Consider the following 20,251-nt stretch of genomic DNA (forward strand, 5'->3'; position numbering starts at 1 on the left):
AGTTCGTTATCGTCGCAAGTGCTCAAGACGCGCAACGATTTTCAAATGAGCCCGAGGGAAGGTGTTGCTTTGCTACGTAACGTGTTGGCAGCCTGACGTCATTGGCGACGCTTCCTGCGTGACGTGCGCGCAGCCACTCTCTCGTTAGTACGCTGATTCCGGCCCGCAGACAGAACGTACACACACTCGCAACGAAATTATAGCTGTCTCAATATTTGCGCACGTAATCTGACGGATATTTTCGTTAAATTTTCGTTGATGAACAAACGCTGTTCCACGGATAGGTTTCTTTTTCGCCATGGTAATTTCTTCTACGAAGCTCGAAGCGTCTGTCAACGAGAAAGAAGAAGACGGGGTGGAACAATCAGCTTCCGATGCGGTAAATTTTAATTGACGCGATGCCGGACTTGTGACCGTTTCCTTATTCCATTTTGCGGAACGTTTGATTAATTGGGACCACGATGAGAACGATCGTCGTCCTTCATCGTCTGTCTTCATCTCTGTCTTTGTCTATGTACAACCATGACGATGTGGGCGTAGGAAAGGATTTTCCGGTGTACAACTTGCCCACGCAATTCCTAGAGACCTGTCCCTGCGTTGCTTATTCGGAGCTGTTCGATTATAGACAAAAATGAGGGAGGAATTATGAAACGATGTTTATTTTTGCTCCTTGATGTGCATTTGGAATGTTGTCAGGAAATTTCTGAACAAATTTTAATCTCATAAGGGATGCTGACGTATACGATTCAGGTTTTAACTGGAGAAGATTTTTTGCAGAATGGCTGGATATACATATATTTTCGCTAGAAAAATAAAAGATGATTATCTTTTCTCGATCTTGTTAAATTCGTCCCTGAAGAAGCTGAAGATTGAAATTGATTGCTCTTTCAGTTCTGAAATTCTTTTTGATATTTTATGCAAGAGATATATGCGAATGTCTTGTGATAAAAGGAACGAAAGCAAATAATCATGTTCCTTTTGTGACAAAAAGAACATAAAGAATGAATTTGCGAATTTACGTTTACAAGGATGTAGTTGATCTCGATTTATGAACGTATCTGTAAATTTCCTAACAAGGTTTCCAATACATCCTGTGTGAATAATATATAATGCATATACATTGTGTATACATACGTACACATATTAGACACCCATGTATATTGCGTGAAACATGAGTTGATCAACCGAATACTAAGCATACTAATTTCATGGCAATGCTTGACCATTAGAATTTGATCAAGACTGATAAAGAATATGTATTTCGATAAATAGATATGGAAATATGAATTCCTTGGTTTTAGGTTACTATACTTGATATTCCGTTTTTTAATCACGGGAGATCTGTCTCTTTGTAGGAAATTGTTGATGTAAAATTGAAGAAATAAATTAATTACCTTTATAATTCATTAAATACTCCAATTTGCTTGTTCAGTATCAAAAACTTTCAAAAGAAATTTTGTCCATTTCCATATTCTGATAAATATTGAAAACATATAAAATATTTTCTTTTACGTTACCAATATTTATAACTGTTTCACAGTTTCATAAACCTCCAACTTCGATAAGATAACATCATTCTCTATTCCACACTTTGCAACTTCCGATATATTTTACGTTGTGTACACGTTATACCACACTCTATCTTCGCGTTATAGTTTCTCCGGTTTAATCGATCTCTCGTAAGAAAGATATTGGGATACAAATGTTAAATGAATTCGTGACAAGTTTCTCATAGAAGATACAGAAGAGCGATGATCGAGTGCCGATTACGTTGCTATATTAAGCAGTTTATCGATTACAATTGCAGTTGATTCATTTCGTTCTTCTCTTCATGAACGTTCTTCCTCGTAAATAACCCGATATGGGCCGAAGACACGATCGACGCGTCTTTTACGATCTATGTAAACATCGTAAAACACGAGTTCGGTGTTTCCCGTTCGCGTGAAACAGAGAAAACATAAAGTTAACGAGGAATTATCTGCCGCTTTTCATCTCGTTTACGTTATATCGCGAAGGAAAAGAATGGGAAAACCGTTGATCGCTTCCGTAACTTAGCACGATACGTTGGTACGAGATGGGCGCACGTGCCGATTGCTGGCAGCGCGCGAAATACAAGCGGCACGAGGACAGACGTTCCAAAAATGGACCAGTAACAATGAAACAAATTTCGAAACAACTTTATCGGGCGATTAAATAACGCGTCAGCGTGACGCAAAACCAGGGAAATAACAATACGTCCGCAATAACGATAGGAACGACACTACCATTCCAGCCGACTATGTAAAAGCTCACCCGTAATTTGCGCATTGTACTGAACGTGGAAAAATACGTGACCCATTGTAAACCTGTATATATTCTGAGATATATCGGTGTACATCTATTCACTTAGATTACACGTGATTTCGATTTCATCGCGGAGATTTCTTCCGAGATTTCTGAACCAATTTTTAAACAAGTTTGATTTCTTTGACATAGCAATTACCATTTAATTACTAAAACCTTTTTATATTAAAGATAATTTTACAGTCCCTTTAAATTTTTAAATTGATTATCTTCTCATAAAAATCCTTTCCAAAGGTTAAATTAATGTTTCGACATGTTCTAGCTTTATAACCTGCTTTAAATTTATATAGGAAAAATATTTTAAATTCTTTTATGGACACTATACTCTTTGTTTATATAAAGTAGATAGAGAACTACGGGAAGAAATTTAATAAAAGAAGCAACCAAAACACAACACCGATGCGATAAAATTTAATAGCAATCTAGACAAAAAGTTAATAGTAATTTAAAAAAAAGAAAGAAAAGGAAGAAGAGATAATTTTTTTTATATAATACCATAAAATTTCATTCTTTCTCTGTCACGTAATCGGCATCGATTATTACAGTAATCGAGCCAGAGATCTCCTACTTTATTTGAAATGGCAGCGGGACATTGAGTACCCGGGTGACCAATCGAAGCCGTACGATCAGCAGAGTGGAGGATCGGTGCTTCAGAGCACTCAGGGGGCTGTTTCCGAGCATCGACTCGCGAGTCGACAATCGGGCGCCCATGCGACTGGACTTCATGTAGTATACACCGACGTCTGTCACGACGTTTGCGACACACGGAAAGAGCGACAGCTCACTCTCCGCAAATGTCGATGATTCGACGTGGCAGTCGTGTGATGTGTCGCTTTTCGTTGGTCCGAATTCGATTCTGCACTGTGCAGATGCAAGATTCCGCTCGCACACGCGTCGAGTACGCGCTCTCAGCCTGTTGGCTTGACTGCATGCGTAAGCGTGTACTTACGTGTGTGGGTGGCAGTGGGCGTATGTGGGTGTACAACAGCGGAATATCGAGCGCGCGCGCCTGGTCGTTTGAAAAGCGGAGGACACTGTACGAGAGAGCTAGCCTTAACACACGGTCGCACGGTTGCTGCTGCAACCGAGACACACGCACAGGCGCATGAGCTATATATGTAGAGGTCGAACATGAACGTATATAGAATATGTGGATGTGTGTCTGTTTGTGAGTGCGCGTGGGCGAAATCGCACGCTCACAAAGTCGTCTTTCACCCTCTCTTTCTCCCTCACTTGTCGAGCGCACGACTCTTTCGACAGGCGCGATCATGCACGTCAAGAGTGAAAACTGTGCCAAACGCTGCGAGAAGCTCCGGGAAAACAAGCTTTCAGCTGCTGCCCGTTTTTCCCACCGCAGTCACTATCTTTAACGGGTCCATCGTTGACCAACTTTTTTTTATTTCTTTTATATTTTTTGGATGGTTTGTTTAGATTTGAAACATACGGATGAATTTTTTCTCTTTCTTCAGGATATTCGTGGTCAGTGTTTTTCGTATAATATACTTTACTGTTTTTTTCTGCTGCTCATAAATTTTACCTTCGATAGTTCAACAGTACCACTTCAATTTCTCATTTTTTGTGTTTGAGAAATCGTTTAAAACATAATTCTGATATTTCACGTTCCTTCAGACAATATTGCGTTGTAAATGTTTATTTTAATGTTAAGGCTGCCTTTATTTTGGATTTTTTCTATTTTCGTTCGAAGGAACTTCTGGCAAATTTAGAAACAATTCTGTTCCATTTAAAGAGGATAAAAAAATTATTTGACTACAGGACCTATTTTTGTTCGTTTATGAATCTTCCGGTGGTTTTCACGAGCCCCGAGGCAAGGAAACGTGCTATCCTTATGAGCATTCGAGTTGCGGAGTTTTGTCGGGCGGTAATAAAAGTTTTGTCAGGCTTCGTGATTTTATATACATTGGTTTTGAACCTGTCCGGTAACAGCTAGCAGTGTGAAAGGATATTTCGTCTCGTTAAAACATTTAAACAGCAACCGCCCATGCTTTGATGAAAATTTGAAAAATCTATGTTCACGTAAAACTAAATATCCGGTAATCATGACAAGCTTTCCGGATCCCGTTGATTTTGTAAATACATTTTTTACGACGTGGAAAACAACGTGTGCGCGTAGTATAGATTTGTTGCATATAAATACACATTGCATTTTAAACTATTCAAACGAAAAAGAGAGAATCAAAAAGTAGTACCATTAAAATCTCCCCTTGATATATTAGAGTTAATTTTCACCTGATATTTCTGGTATTTTTTTTATTTAAACCGCATACATAAACGCGCACTACTCTATTCCTTTTGTAATCATTTACCCAATTTTTCGAGAATTTTTGCGAAAGGAATAATTTTAGCCAAATTCTCTTAAACGCGACAGGTGTATTTTACTAAATATTTACGTCCATAGAAAATGCTTTCTAAATGAAACAAATAGAAAGAGAAACGAGTTCTATGTACTATGGATAACCAAGTTTTTCATTGGAACAATTTCAATTCTTTCGGTATATAAGCATCACTAAAATGTCTTGAGAAGCCTGTAAATAACTTTTTGCAAGAACATGAACAGACAGACACATTGAACGATCGTGTCAGAATATCTTGTCGGTGGAAATAAAAATATCGAGGAAAAGTTCTTTAGCGTTTCCTAGTTAGTTTGACCTTTTTAATAAAAACAAGATTAATGTTATATTTTATTTAATGTTACATTGTTTAATATTATGTTTCGAGTTCATCACAATGGAAGTTGTCTTTTTTACTCCAGTTGGAAGTTTTTTCTGTCAAAATTTGATTTTAAATCTCGAAGCATCAACGAAACAAGGCATGATATAACCGTGGATAGAAGATTTCCCTATGGTGATTTTTGAGATTGAGCGTCTAATTATAAAAAAATAGGCAAATATAGTGGAAGCACTGGTCAAATCCCTTGGAAAGCTATCGCGATGTTACGGAGAGAAACGAGCTTTGACTCACAAGATTTCTTCGTGGTCATCTCTTTTTTAGAATAGAGGTCGTTAAAATTTCAAACGTTGTGCGGCGCGTTTCAACTGCGCGTAGGCGTGCATACTCTCACTCTATTTTCCTATATTTCTCGTCTCTTTCATTTCTCTGTTTCTTCCTCTACTCCTCTGCTTCGCTTTACAACTCTCATCGATCCTTTTCATTTTTTCCTTCGTGTCTTCTTTCTATCTCTATCGCATCGTTTCTCTATAATTCATCGGGTTTCTCCAACCTTTTTTACCTTTGTTCCTTTCGCTTTTATATTAAACTTTTAGTTCCTCGCCGGTCAACCAAATTCTTCACTATTCTTTCTTTTCTTATCGTTGCACTGTCTCCTTTATTCCTGCGAATATTTTTTGTCCAATTTGTGTCTCAAATTTTTTCGTTTTTATCTTTCTTTATTTTCTTCATTTTTCTTTCCAATCTATCTAATCTTTGTTTTACGAATTGGATACGTTCGCGAAAGGTACCGATTCCCTGTTCTGTATTCATTATTGTTGTGTTACGTTGCGATTTCTTATTTTTGGAGCTTTAAAATTGGATTTCCCTCTTGCGCGTGCGTGTGTGTATGTGACGAAACTCATCCTGAATAATTGTGAAGCATTTGTAGCGAATCAAAATTTAACTTACAGGGTTCGACTATTTTTTTTTCACGAAGTATTTTAGTCACGGAGGGATAAAAGAAATGGAAACAACAAATTATAAGTTACCCACAAGGAAATCCAAGTTATGGATTAATTATTAATAATAATATTAATTCAATTGTGTAAGAAAGTCCTGAGACGAACGTTTTCCTTACTTCGTTAAAATTGAAATCAAGTTTTTAATACAAAGGAACAAAGACGTTCCTTCGTTATCTAAGAATATAAATTAACTTTAATAAGAATAATGATATAATAATAACGGGAACTGTTATATCAGTTCAAAGGTGAAACAAAAACGTTGACATTTCCTCGTTTCATCGTGTCACTTGCTGTGTAATAATATTTCTATTATGAAAATAGCGTGAGTCGACTACTTATACTGATAACACGAACTATAGTATACAAGTTTCTCTACTAAAGTTTAGCTTTTCGTTATCGTTCTTAGCTTAACGTTTTCTCAAATTGGAGATTTTGTCGCAAGTATCATTTTTCTCCGAGTCCCTCATCGTTGCCGAATGATCTTATGAAAAGATTTATTCCAGTTTTTTGCTCACTCATCCAAATGCAATCATGTTTCGCGATATAACAAAGCAACCTATTTATTTGACCAGCCTTTTTTCTCCAACCCCTCGTCAATCTATTTTCTTATTTTCTTCTTTGCTTTCTCTCACAGTTATTGTTACTGCGACAACATTTCAGATCTTCTACGTATATACCTATATCAGCTTGGAATTAACAATGTTCCAAGCTATTTCTCCTAGAGCATTCGGGCGAACACATCGATCCGCCATTGTGTTTTACCACGAACTATGATCTCAGTTCTCGTTACGAACAACGATCACTGTAATTTCATCGTTGATTGTGATGTCGTTACGATCACGGTAGAAAGGTGAGCAGCACAAGATTTTGGTTACCTATACTACGGATTTCGTTATATGAATAACTCGATTTCTAAGAAAAAACCCATGTTCGAGCAAATTCATCATAAAAGTTCGAATACGATGAAACTTATAGCGATAGATTGTACTAGTTCGTTTCAGTGAAAATTCTGGAAATAATTATTTTCACGTTCGTAATTGTAAAAGTAATCAGGAGAAAGAAATTGTATTAGAGAGTGAGTTTAATTAATTTTTACATATGGATAAGCTTATATTATTTTAAATCGATACGAAGATTCCAAGGAAATATTACACAGACAATATTTTAAAGGTACAAAAGTAGCTTCAGAAGCTTGAAAATGAAAAATGATAATTAAACATACAGGAATTTAAGTTGTTATTTTCATACGAACTTATTAATTTATATATTCACTACGTACTTATTAAACAAAACAACGAATTTCCGAGCAAGAATAAAATTAGCTTGTGAAAACATTTACTGCAGATTAACGGATCTTCGTAAATTGCGTGAATGCAAGAAATTTGCTGAAATTACCAGGATTGAATTATTGGATAGCGCTAATATTACTTTATCGACATCGTTTATATCATGTACACAGCTTATTTACCCCTTAGAACGAGCAGAGAGATCCCTATAATTTTATCGACAGTTACAACGTCGTTGGGTTGAAGTAGGCTAAGGAAATCTTGATTGATTCTACTCAGGCTGTTACTTCTGGAAAAATATTGTCATCAGATATCTGAAATGGTTATTCTTTATTCCCTGAGTTTTTACTTTATCAAAAGATCTATAATATATAAGAATTGACATATTTATGATAATGAGGATTTACATATATATTTATGAAAATTAAAAACATAAAGGAGCCAATTTCATACGCGATACACTGATACATGGCTCTACTTGTACCAAAAGATTCAAGAAACTGTTTGTTCATTCCTCTGTGTCAGAAAGTATCCTCCTAGCGATTTATCTTGACCGAATGACGACGCACTTCAAAAAGGGTCGAGTCTTCTCTCGACGACGAAACAGCTAAATATTTACGTGGTATAGTCTGAAGAACTTGGCGCACGAATCGTCTAACGCCGACCAAAAAAGCATCAGACAATTTGATCGGTTTTGTAAGACGTTTAGGTATAAATAATCCACGTGCTATCGCTATTAAACTCTGTTTGGCTCAGCAGTCGGCTAATTTCAGCCGAACCAAGTATAACCGCGAAAGTAACCCCTTTAATAATGCAACACACGATGAGTGACGTGATGTCCGACGAAATATGATTCGACGAAGAAAAAAGGAAAGACGATGTCCTACTTTTTATCAGGATGAAAATATCGAGGCGCAAATGCCAAGGAACATTAAAAAGCAATTAAATTGCAATAAATATAAACAAAATTTCTTTGAGAAAGGCTGATGTCGCTCTGAAGTGCTTTTTATTTCCTGCAATTTGCTGTCCTTTTTTATTTTTCTTTTTTCGTAGCCTGCAAAGATATCGGTTGAGAAGAGTTCGCCAACAGGGACACGTTCGAGCACAGACGTTAATTAAATTTTCCTTAACCGCGGTATTTGATGCGGCACCGGCCCTGCAACGCTTAATTTCGTGATTAGTATTCATAAATTCAGTTGCCATTAAACGCGCATTTTTATCTCTCGGTGATAAATCAGCGTCGAACGAATATCTTGAAACGTCGCAAAAATCTCGCTGTCTCCCCGGTTCACCTAAATTATTATGGAATTAATGCGTTTTGTAAGTCGATTTCCCGTTCGATTTGCGAATAATGAAAGTTAGTTTTCGAATATGTATTATACTGTAGTACTGTGAAAAAAGTCCTAGGCCATATTTTTCACAGACACAAAATATTTATTTGTTTGAAATTAATCCATACTCTGAGCAAATTATCAATAATTTTTAAATTAAACGTTTCTCAAATTTACGTTTGATGGATGGCTTAAAACTTTTACGTGGTGTGCTATACCTATTCTCGGGATAACAAACGAGGGAAAGAATCGACTCGATACTACTATCGAAAAAAGAAGGCTCGCGTGAGAGACGAGAATTTCTCAACCTTTAATAGCTACACGTATATTTCGTGTTAAAGGGTACGAAACTTTACGCCAATGATGTATTATAAAGCTCGGGTGACTTACAGGGGAAGGTACTTTGAAGGGTCGGAAGATCGTCCCATTTACCACTCATAGCTGGCTTTCAAGAAAGGTATTATTGATCCATGAAGACGTATTTCAACTGAAAACCGTTTCGCATCTCAGGCTAGCGAGAACGATATGTATCCGAAAGATTATTTTGCAACATCTTATCACCAAGTCATTCACAGTTTTAATACATCCACCTTCTACTTTCGATATCCTTCCAAGGATCAAATTCTTGATGTTAATATTCTACAATATGAAACCGAACTGAATTATTGCCTTTTCGTATGTATTTCTTGATTCATATTGATCCATTAAATGAAAATTATTGAATTAATATTGTACACAATAATTAACGAATAATTTGCGAATTTAATATTTATTTCTTCAAATTAAATAATTGTAAATTACATTTGTATCCTATCAAGAGATCTGTAATATGTTAATTAATAATAACGATAACGTTCTCGAAAAATATGTGCTTGTATTACTAATAATCTATAAAAGAGAAAGTATGTTCTCCACGATCTAAAAATCATTCGATCTTGGGAAGGGTAAAAGCACTAATATTTGTGAAAGTAATTAATCGAAGCGATTTCCCAGAGTACCGAAGAAGCTTTCATCAATTTCAGCTTTCGAATTTAATATACCTTCGACTATGATTATCAGAACAAGCCACATAATATCACGGAAAGGTTTCTATCAACGAAACGTCTCGTCATTAACATTCGCCATGAACGTAAATGCGTAGCCTAGCTATACTTTCTGTCGCTTTGCTTGTCCAAGTTTCATGCAGGTCGTAATGGGAGGCAATATGAGCAAATAGTTAGTTTCGAAGTGAGATGAGGGGCGGGGAGGGGAGCAAGCTTTATCACTAGGTTTCCGGTGCAACAGCTTACAATCTGACATAGTTACATATCGACTGAGCGTCTCGTGTACATACACGTTTCGAATACACGCGTCTTTACGTAGACGTGTACGCGTGAATCCCGATTCGTCCCTCCACCCTTGTGTCAGTTCACATGAAACACACGCAAATCCTTTCCCGCGGTTTATCCATCGAATATCGCACTCTGTCATTTCGTTCATCGTTCTCCGCCCCTTTTCCTACCTTTATTTTTTCCTCTTTTCCCCTTTTTTGTATTTTATCGGCAGTTGCGCGCCATACTTTTGCACGTTTTGTGTACTTTGTTTTGGATAATTGTCACCAACAAAATGGTACGATGCGGATGTAGATGATTCCACAGTGAATTTGATTTGGCGTAGAATCAATTTTTATGCGGCTAAAACATCACCGTTGAGAATTTTCACGTTCATCATCGCAATGATGGAAAGCTTTCCAAAATCATCTTTACCAAGAAATAGATAAAAGTAAAGCAATTTAGGAAGATGCAGATACAGCTACCATAACAGAAAATTATTTCCATTATTTGTTACCATTTTCCAATTATCTCGGTAATGTTTTCAGTTGCAGGCATACGTAGTTAGGATAAAAATGATATGACAATTGAGCGGTATGTCGTTCCGAATAAAAGGTTCTGCCTGAGCAAACGAATAGATTATTTCCTTTTCTTCGTTATCCTCTACGTATCGTTTCGTGCACCTTCTTCGTTTCTTCTTTTAAATCGTTTAAGGAATGTTAAATTCGAACACTCGCTTCTGTCTGCCTAAAAATTGATTCAACATTCCATTGTGCGTTATGAGAACACTGGGCTGACCATTCATACGAGAATTTAATTGTCAGCCATGCGAACGGGAGCGAGATTGACGTTTATCGATTCCACGTCAATGTCTCCTTCCAGTGGCAGCCACCGCGATTGGTGGTATCAACCTTTCGCTTCTTTCTCGCGGTTATATGCCCAGGTTTTTCCCCTTGCTAACAGTGAGATATACGACCTTTTTTCAAGCTGTAAAGATTGCAACATCGATGTAAACATTGCAACAGCGATGCCATTGTTAGATGTTCCCTACAATTTTTAATCGTTAAATAACAGTAATTAAATTTTTTCCAACACAGAATAAAAACAATCTATTAATTTCACATATCATTTTCGTATTAACCGGCTATAATCCCAGTCCCATAGGGGTTAGTTGAAAAGAAGTGTATCGTAATAAAAATAAAAAAAAAAAAAAAAGAAGAAATGAGGATATTTCTCTTCTAGGTAGCAAATCCATTTTTCAAAGCTCAGCTTTTGCTTCGTTTTTCTATTAAACGTAGAGCCGTGTCGTTATCTCTCACTCACGATAGCATATTAACCGTAGCAGCGAACAATTCGAGCCATTTCTAACGTCTTCTTTTTTCAATAACGAAGAGATATCGTTAATGCAAGAAAGTGCGACGATGATAAATCGAGAGCGATTCATGGTACACAGGAAAGCAAAGAGAATTTCTAGAAATACCGTAGCTATGAATGACACTGCAGCAAGATACATCATTCCACAATCAAAAATGAAAGCGCAATCTACACGATGGTCAGGTAAAAATTACCGTAAAACCCGATTAAGAACATTACCAATTAAAAACGACACCAATTACAATAAAATGTCTCGAGATTGTCTCGTCTGGAATGTAATCAGGACGATGGTCAGCGACACTTTAATCAAAGACAATCAACTAATGACAACGATAATTGCTGTTGGCACTGGCGAAAATATTAAAGATTCTTTATTTCGGTTCGTGGAAAGCTGGTCGCACAACGAGAGTGTCTTTCATCATGCCAGGCTACATTCATTTTCCTCTTTCTTTCTCTCTTTTCGAGAAATTCCTCCTTTGGCATAGAGGCACGTATTTCTTCAGCGGCAAAAAAGTAAGCCCTGTAATAATCGATATTCTCTTTTCCCCTTCCGGAACTTTGCGAGAGTTTCTTCGCTTGTTCGTCCGGCCGTGTATTTTCAAATTGTTACGCTCACCACTTTTCCTGTCTCCTTCTCCCCCTTCAGGTCCGGCCATGTGCAAATGTACGCGTTCGCGTGTATCGGCTGGCACAATGCACACTCTTCTTAATTCGTCGTATGCGATCGTGCATCCAATTGTTTCGAAGTAGATTGCTTCCATTACGGGCTGTGGGTATGTCGCCTATGCCGACGAGGAAGATGGAGAATGCGAGATTATGCGATATTTCGAACACGGTTCCTCCAAGGAGACGGCGTTTCTCTACCCCATGATATCGAGTCAACTATCGATTACCGAGATTTTCCACCTAGGTTTATGCGCGTTCAACGAGCAAACTAAGAGGGTGAGTCGGAGGAAGGAATTGAGAAATTGCGCCCCGGCACCGGAGGTACGCCGCCCGATCTGCATATTTAGAAACAATACAGAATTCGAGGGTCCGTGAATATTTAACTGGCTCTCTAATTGCCTGGCTCTTCGGGTGGCTTCAGATTCGAATTACAAGAATGCGCGATGTGATTAATTAATTTCAAGGACTGTTTGTTATTGACAGATTACCTACTAATTTTTTAATTAAAATGAGTTTTTAGAAATAGACTGCGGATGTGTGGCACTACGAGCAGCGTAAATATACAAAAATATGAAAGAATAATATATGCAAAATAAAAAAGAAAACACATCAAAGATTGGAAAATTGATGGTTTCTTATATCTTTAAAGCTTAATTTCTACTGAAAAAATTATACAAAGCACCTTTCATTCGTGTCCTTTGACAAGTATGATATGTATCTCTTTATTGATTCTTTCGTATTGACTTTGAATGCGCCTCCAAATCGAGCATGCCTCAGCGAAATTCGTGCGGATAAAATACGACAATGTTGATAACAGGAGGCAATGTCGGATACATAGATGCTGAGAGGATAACCATAGCCTCGGTTCGTGAAGATTTTATCAAAAGTTTCTCGGAGGTGGGCACTTGTTACTGAAATTCCACTCTGTCGAGACAAAACAAAAGACTCAAGTTCCTATCCCTCTCGTTCCTAGAGAATTGGAGCTGTGTACGACCGATGCATATTCGAACCGGCTTCGAGAATTGCATTCGATGTACACAGGACTTGGCGGTACAGTAAAAAATATTGGATACGATTGACTCAACTTTTCCAATTTGCAATTCACAAAACGATAGATCGACGATTCGCTGAAACCTTAAATTCTCGCGTCATTATTTTTTTCACTAATTTGTTTTTTCTTTTTTTTTATCGATCGTTACTTTCTATTCTGAATATCAACTTTAATAGTCTACTTACGCTTTGTTTTCGCGATACGTTACAACGCAATCTCGTTAATATGTTCAGCGACGTGCTTAGTGTGTCGTAAATTAATTCATTAGCTATCCACGCGTGGGCTTTAAATTCTTACTATAAAATTATGATGTTTGCTCGCCGGTTTATTGAACACGATGTTATATGATTCTATTATTAACAAACAGAACACGACACATTTGATATATACATATTATATGTCATGTAAAAGTATATATATATATATATATATATATATATATAACTTTCGGTGAGAGTCAACGTGAAACCAAAATGTTTGTTTTTATCTGCAAACTAATCTAGATTCATAGGATACTAAACCTGCGGCACGCGTTTGAAACGATCTATATCACTTTCCACCGCTTGTAAGCTATGAATAGGAACATTGATCTATTTCCAGCATTTTCCTAGCCACTTTTTTTATTTTTCTCCGTTTAACGAATCTGAATTGAAAGTGAACCACGGTGGGAGGTAATATTTGGAAATTGTAGGAAATGTTTCCGTTCTATCTATATATGTACATATCCACTCGAACACAAAGGAAAAGCGAAAAAACGAAGAGAGAAAAATAAGAGGAAATCGCAACGACTTTTAATAAATAACTTACGTGACATATGAAATCAAAATTCTTTTCAAAAGCGTTTCATATATTGAAAGTGCAGGAAGGTTACAATTCCACACGTAACAATGGTTGTACGTGTATCGGATTCTACGGTGAAGTAAGCGGAGAGAGGTAGAAAAAAAGTAGAACAGTAAAAAAGGGGTCAGTGAGTAATTCAGAAAGCTTACTACAGTGTACCGTCTCGATATGCTATTAGAATTTCATATTGGTCATTTAGTCGGTTCGAGGATGGCTGCGTGTTCGTGAATATATGGTCGCGTTATCTCTTCATGGAACTAGAAAATTCTACTAAAACGCGGGCATCGTTGAACATATTTAATTGAATGTCCCGATAAAAATATGAAACCGTGTAGAAATAGAGCAGTTTTAAAAATGCGCGCAAATTGTTTATAATTTATACGTTCCGCAAACATGTTTTGTACGTTAAAATAAATTTAAATATTTTAGCTTAATCTGAATTTTATACGATCTTGGAATGGCATTTTTCGATTTCCTCATATCACAATTACGATGTTAAAATACAGAATTCGATAACACAAAGTAAACTGACTGAAAAATATTGAACATTGGGCCTCGACAGCTTGACCCCATAAAAACATCTTCAAATTTATCGACGAAATCAATCTCCCACACTTCAGAGAATCGAACGAACAATCCGCACTGCAAACTGAATCGGGCCATCGAATAAAATTCAATTATTCTCCGAGAAATTTCCAGGAGAACGCGCGCGGAATTCACGGTGTAAGTTGGATTCGTAAACTGGCCCCGCTGATTCGTAAACTGCAGAGCTCGGCGCAATTGTCCCGTGCCGCTGGTTTCCAAAGAGAGATATCATCGGGCCGTTAAACCTGGCTCGATGACCGAAAATTAGTGCGTACGACTGCAGGCAAGGTAAACGAGTCTCAAAGGCAGTTAACAAGTCGATAATGCACGGTCTTCGGTAGAGCAGCCATATGACGTGGCACGGATGAAAAGGAAAAGGCGGTGAGCGCATAAAACTTGCAGCCACTCCTGTCTCCAGGAGTGTCAAGGGTCGGTGACTCCCAGGCGGCCGTTCTTTCTAGCTCCCTTGAAAGAAGCTTGGCTCGCCGTACGGATCGATTCGGCCGCGTATATATCGTAGGTATCGCGAGGCGGAAACACACCGAGCCACGGTTCAGTCAAGTGTACGAGTGTACGTCGCGTTGTAGGAAGATGTCGCCGTTCCTGCTAACCGATGTTCCACTTCATGCTACCTGCAGACAATCTGCAGAATTCTGGATCAATTAAGCCTGATTGGAGATGGGTACGATCTACCTGACTGCAGTCGACGTGAAGGAGCGGCTCTTACGTGTTTTCTACAACGGATCAACAAGCGCCGAGCAACAAGATCCACGCTGCAAATTAGAACGACGTCGAAGACAGCTACCGAATATTACAGCATCGAGGAGGTTGTTGAGATCGTGGTCGGTGTAAGAAACAGGGGATGCAGAAGGAGGAAAAACTTTTGTTTTGAATTCGACAGTATAGTTAAAATACTTCTTTCCAGAGATGTCTTTGCCATTTCGTGTACTCTTATATTCATAATTGTTACTTACGTGGAGATTGAGATTTCTTTGTGCACTTTTGACAACGATATAGAAGGCGTGGCGGCACTCGACAACAAATACCGCCACTCGACACTAACTCGCAAGGGACACGGCAGCGCAGTTGTTAGCGCAACTGTCCTGTTTTTGCGACCAGGTTTTCAGGACAGAAATGGAAAGAAAAAAAAAACAATATCGTACATAAGCACCGCTCTATAACAATTTAAATTTAAGTTACAAATGTAAAAAAAAAAAAAAAAAAAAAAAAAAAAATGTAATATTGCATGGCTATGTCGTACCGTTGCGTATCGGTACTTTTGCCTGAACCACCTCACAACCAGAATTCATCGTTTATAATGGAAAATACAAATATGTAATACAAAAAACTAGTAATAATAAACAAAAAAAGCAGTTGTTAGCGCCTTAGGTTTCGAACGTTCGGGATCCGGGTTCGATTCCCGGCGCCCGTGATCTTATTTTTCTTCCACGCATCAAAATAGAAGAATAATTAGCAGTACCCCAGCAGCGACATCTACAGCCGGCAACTACAACCATCACGGACAACATATACCACCTCTACAAAGGAAATTTCGTCTTGAGATTTTTCTGCATCGATTTATCCAATTAAGGACTTTCTTCTACGATACCACAGATTGAAATTAAAAGTCAAATTATCCTTGATTAACCTCTTAGATAAGGTTGAATTTTGTGCGGGGCTGTTTTTTTGTACGGCACAGTTTGATGCGAATTACGCGTAAACGACGAGCAATGTGTGATAATGTTGTTCTCTACGCAAGTACATTAAGAAAAATTATAATTTAGTTATCAAAAACTTCATTCCAAAGATATGATGGATATACTTTAACTTTAATAATTTACTTTAATAATTAATAATACAATTGAGTGTGATATATTTTAAAGCACTGTACGACACATAGATCCAGGTCACAATTTTCACACTCACAGCACGATAGTTTTTCAAATTACTCTTCGTTTTCTATTTTGAAGCGACATTTTCAGGTTGAAGATTCTAAAAAATTATAAGGATACGGATCGGCATGTTAAAAAGAACATCTAATAATGGTATATTTATTTTAACAGAAAGTAACAATTGGTATCTGACACTGGCCTATCAAAAACAAAGGCTATATATTCTGCCTGTATATTGCTAACACTGTTATAAAACGTTGTGAGGACAAAAAAAGTGTGAAGCAAGACAAATGAAATAGATCATTTAGTTCAAACGATGAGCGAATGAGTCAGTAGAGTGAGTCACTATAGTGGCGCGTCGTAATATAAGATGACATCCGCGAAAGCCATTATAGTGGCGCATAGTACCCAAGAGGTTAACTTAAAATCAAAGAGAAGCAGGTACGATATGGAGAAAATTTTAGTAATAACTTGTGGAATAATCTGAGACACAATATTATCTGAATCAGCGGAAAATCACAAAAAGATCGAGGATTGCTACCGAAGAATAATGAGAGAACGAGATTTAGGAGCGGAGTCAATGTTCCCGAAGCGAACAAGTTTCTAAGTCTGATATATATTATGCAAGTTATAGATGCAGCTGTCATCAAGAAGGAACAATCTCTTGCCAATCTATCGTCGATTCTGGAAAAGACGGTGAAAGACCACAGATTTCAGCGTAATTTTTCAAAGTAAATAAGAGAGTTAGAGAAAATCATCACGATCTAGATCGATATTTTCTCGACTGACTCGTTAATTCTCTATCCGTTCCTTTTGTATCAGCCTTTTTCATCAGATCACAGTGGCCGATTGAAATCTACAATGCGATGTACGTCGCAGCACCAAAGGACGGGAATCCTTTCATCCTTGAAAAGAGCATAGACACAAGAGACACTTTTTTTTCATTTGTTCTATTATTTTCTACCGGATTGCAATAAATTCCACAGATCAAAATTTCATTCCCGTCGTCATCCAGGTCGTGGTGGTAACATGTCTTCGGAAGTTCTCTAATGGTGGATGCCCGTAAAAGTAAAGCTCCGAGGGGAGTTTGGCAACACAAACAAGCCTTCTGGATACATCTTTTCTTTTTTCTTCTCTGCATGATTGTTACAGGTTACGTTGTTTACGTTCGATTACGGCGTATCCAAGCAACGACCACTACGGTATGTCTTGACATTCCACGATCGTTTGAAGGACCGCGAAAAGATCTGGTTAAAACCTTTGTTTTCTGTTATTTGTCATGCAAACCTCTACGTTCGGTCTTCAATTCCACCGAAGAAATACTTCTTTCTGATCAATTAATTAACTTCTACGTGGAGGTTAAACTCATCTTTCTGTTGTCATTGTAGTTTGCTCCTCTGTGTATTTTAAAAATTACCCATAGAAGAAATAATATCGATTGATATCTGACTACGAACTTCGGTGTTTGAAAGACGCACGTTATCGCTTACATCATTATTCTATTACCCTGCTGTAATCTTAATTTTCCTGAACAGCGTAATAGCAAAATTACTTTGCACGAAATAATTTTGAGGTTCTGTTAATCGTTTAATAATTTAACGAGCCGTATCGAAGAAACAAGCCTCTTGTTAATTTTCTTGTTAACCTTATAACGATGTTCCATCGTGGATGAACGTGGATCGATCCCTCCGAGTGTCATTAACCGCTGAAAAGTTTCTGCTATTCAGACCTTTCTAAGACGGTCTAGTATCATTGATCGAATAACGTGACCATTTAAGACCCTCGATTTCCTTTAGTGACTGATTCTCTAGGTGTTTGTCGGTATTCGTACGCTACGATCACCAACGAAAATGTGAGTACAATTTATTCGCGCGCCACGGAAACGAGGTCGGCCGAATCAGCGGGAAATGAATTTTCTGCTGTTCGCGGAGGAAAGGACTCGACTACCTTTTGCTATCGAGGCAAGTAGACCGCACAGTAGCGCGATCGATCATAAAGATCAGGTCTAGGAAATACTTGTGTCAATCAACTAAGATGAAACGTTCCTTCTCCATTGGAACTCTTCGTTTGTATGCAATGTCGTATATATTGCCGGCATCGGCGTCCAAATCGAGGTTTTGCTTTTAAAGGAACGCAATTTTTACAGAAGATCTAGCGTCTTTCGATATTTTCCATCTTCGTATTAATATTTAATATCCATTCCTCGTCTGCATTCAGCTTTTGCGGCAGTCTGGTATCCCTTTTTGTGTGAGACATACGAAAATGTATGAATTAGATTTTCTATTTCGAAATACGCGATGTACTTGAAAAAGTAAATATATCTAAGACTAAGTCAGATGTACATTCATTGCGAAGAAACTGCAGAAAAGGAAAAACTGACTTTTTCAAAGATCTATAGAACTTATGTTACACAGTTCGATGAAATTCCACTTCATTGCTCCAGGATTTATAATTTTTCAAACCATAGTCTGAATAGGAAGCTTCAACTCGTTTCTGAAAGCTAAATTGATTTTTATCAACGAATAAACGTTGTACTTTAACGTTGGAGAAATCTAAATCGAATTGTAATGTTGGCTGACGAACGTGTGGCATTAATATTTGAGATAAAAAAGAAAAAGGAAGGAACGGAAGAGGTTAGTGGATCGTAAAATGCAGGCTAAAGGAGCGATTGAAAACACGTCAGGCAGAGATGCTTCTAGTCGCAGTTGTCGAGAAGATGCAAACTCATCGTTGAGTGCATCATTTTTCCGGGAAAAGTATCTTTTCAAGGAGTCTCCAGACTTTATGACGAGCCATCATTAGATTCACGTGCCTACAGCGTGGCAACACCGTCGATGAACGGGTTGTGACTTCGTCTGTTACAGTTATCCGATAAGTTCGACGGGAGTATAAACTCAAGAGACGAAAGGCCTCATCGTCTCTCCCGGTCTTTGCATTACACTCGATCAGTTCCTTTCAAGGATGAGAGATTCTTTTGTCCTCAACTATTTGTCAGATGGAACTAAATTTACAGGACAAACGTATATGTATATATCTAGGCGTCGTAAACAGCAATTGTTTCCATAGCCGCGTTCAGTCAGACATTCGTTCCGAAGCAAAATCTCGCCTGCCTGCCTCTTTTTTATCGATGTCGAAATGGGCATTGACAGCGATTTACTGCGTTATAAATAAACGTGTTTTATTTGAACCATGATACGCCGATTGATGGAGTACGTACGAACATGGGACGAAAGAACGAACTTACATTCTCATTAATAATCCGAGGAAATTTGTTTTTTTAGAAAACTTGTAAAAACTTGTAAAATTTTTATAATGGATCTTAAATCTCCTAAAAAGAACATAGTATATTTAGGTAGGAATTTCCATTTACCGTGACACACATTTTCTTTGCTAGCTAAAGGAGATTGCAAGGATCTTCAGGAAAGTCCGAGAAAAACGCTTGACTTCTCCTCAAGATTGAAGAATCAGTTGGACTCTGTCGACGGGATAGGACTGTGTCGAAAGGGCAAAGATATCGTCTGTAAGCACACACAAAAACAAGACAATCGAGGATGAACAGCGACGTGCCGTAAAGTAGCGTTCAAGAACAGATGTTCTTCGAAAGGAAATCCATATATTTGGTTTTTTCTCCTTTTATTTCGCTCTCTCTTTCTCTCTCTCTCCTTTGCTATTGTCCTAGGAGCCTTCAGGGTTGTTTGAAATTGGATTTTTTCGTCACCTGTCTTGACCATTTTATGCAACAAATGGTCCACTAACGTAGAAAAATTATTTGTCTCTGTCAGTGTAATAGCTCTCTGAAGAATCTACTTAGTTACAAATATAGTAAGTTTATTCGATTATTCGATCAACTCGGATCTTTTTTACGAAGTTAAAAAATTATTCTT

General features: G+C 37.7%; 1 protein-coding gene across 3 annotated transcripts in view; it reads left to right on the plus strand.

Moving 5' to 3' along the window:
* LOC126923294 (neuronal acetylcholine receptor subunit alpha-7-like) overlaps positions 1-20,251 on the plus strand; it is a 178,420-nt gene that overhangs the window by 1,983 nt on the left and 156,186 nt on the right. The window lies entirely within an intron of this gene.

The sequence above is a fragment of the Bombus affinis genome, chromosome 13 (assembly GCF_024516045.1).
Source record: "Bombus affinis isolate iyBomAffi1 chromosome 13, iyBomAffi1.2, whole genome shotgun sequence".
Lineage (NCBI taxonomy): Eukaryota > Metazoa > Arthropoda > Insecta > Hymenoptera > Apidae > Bombus > Bombus affinis.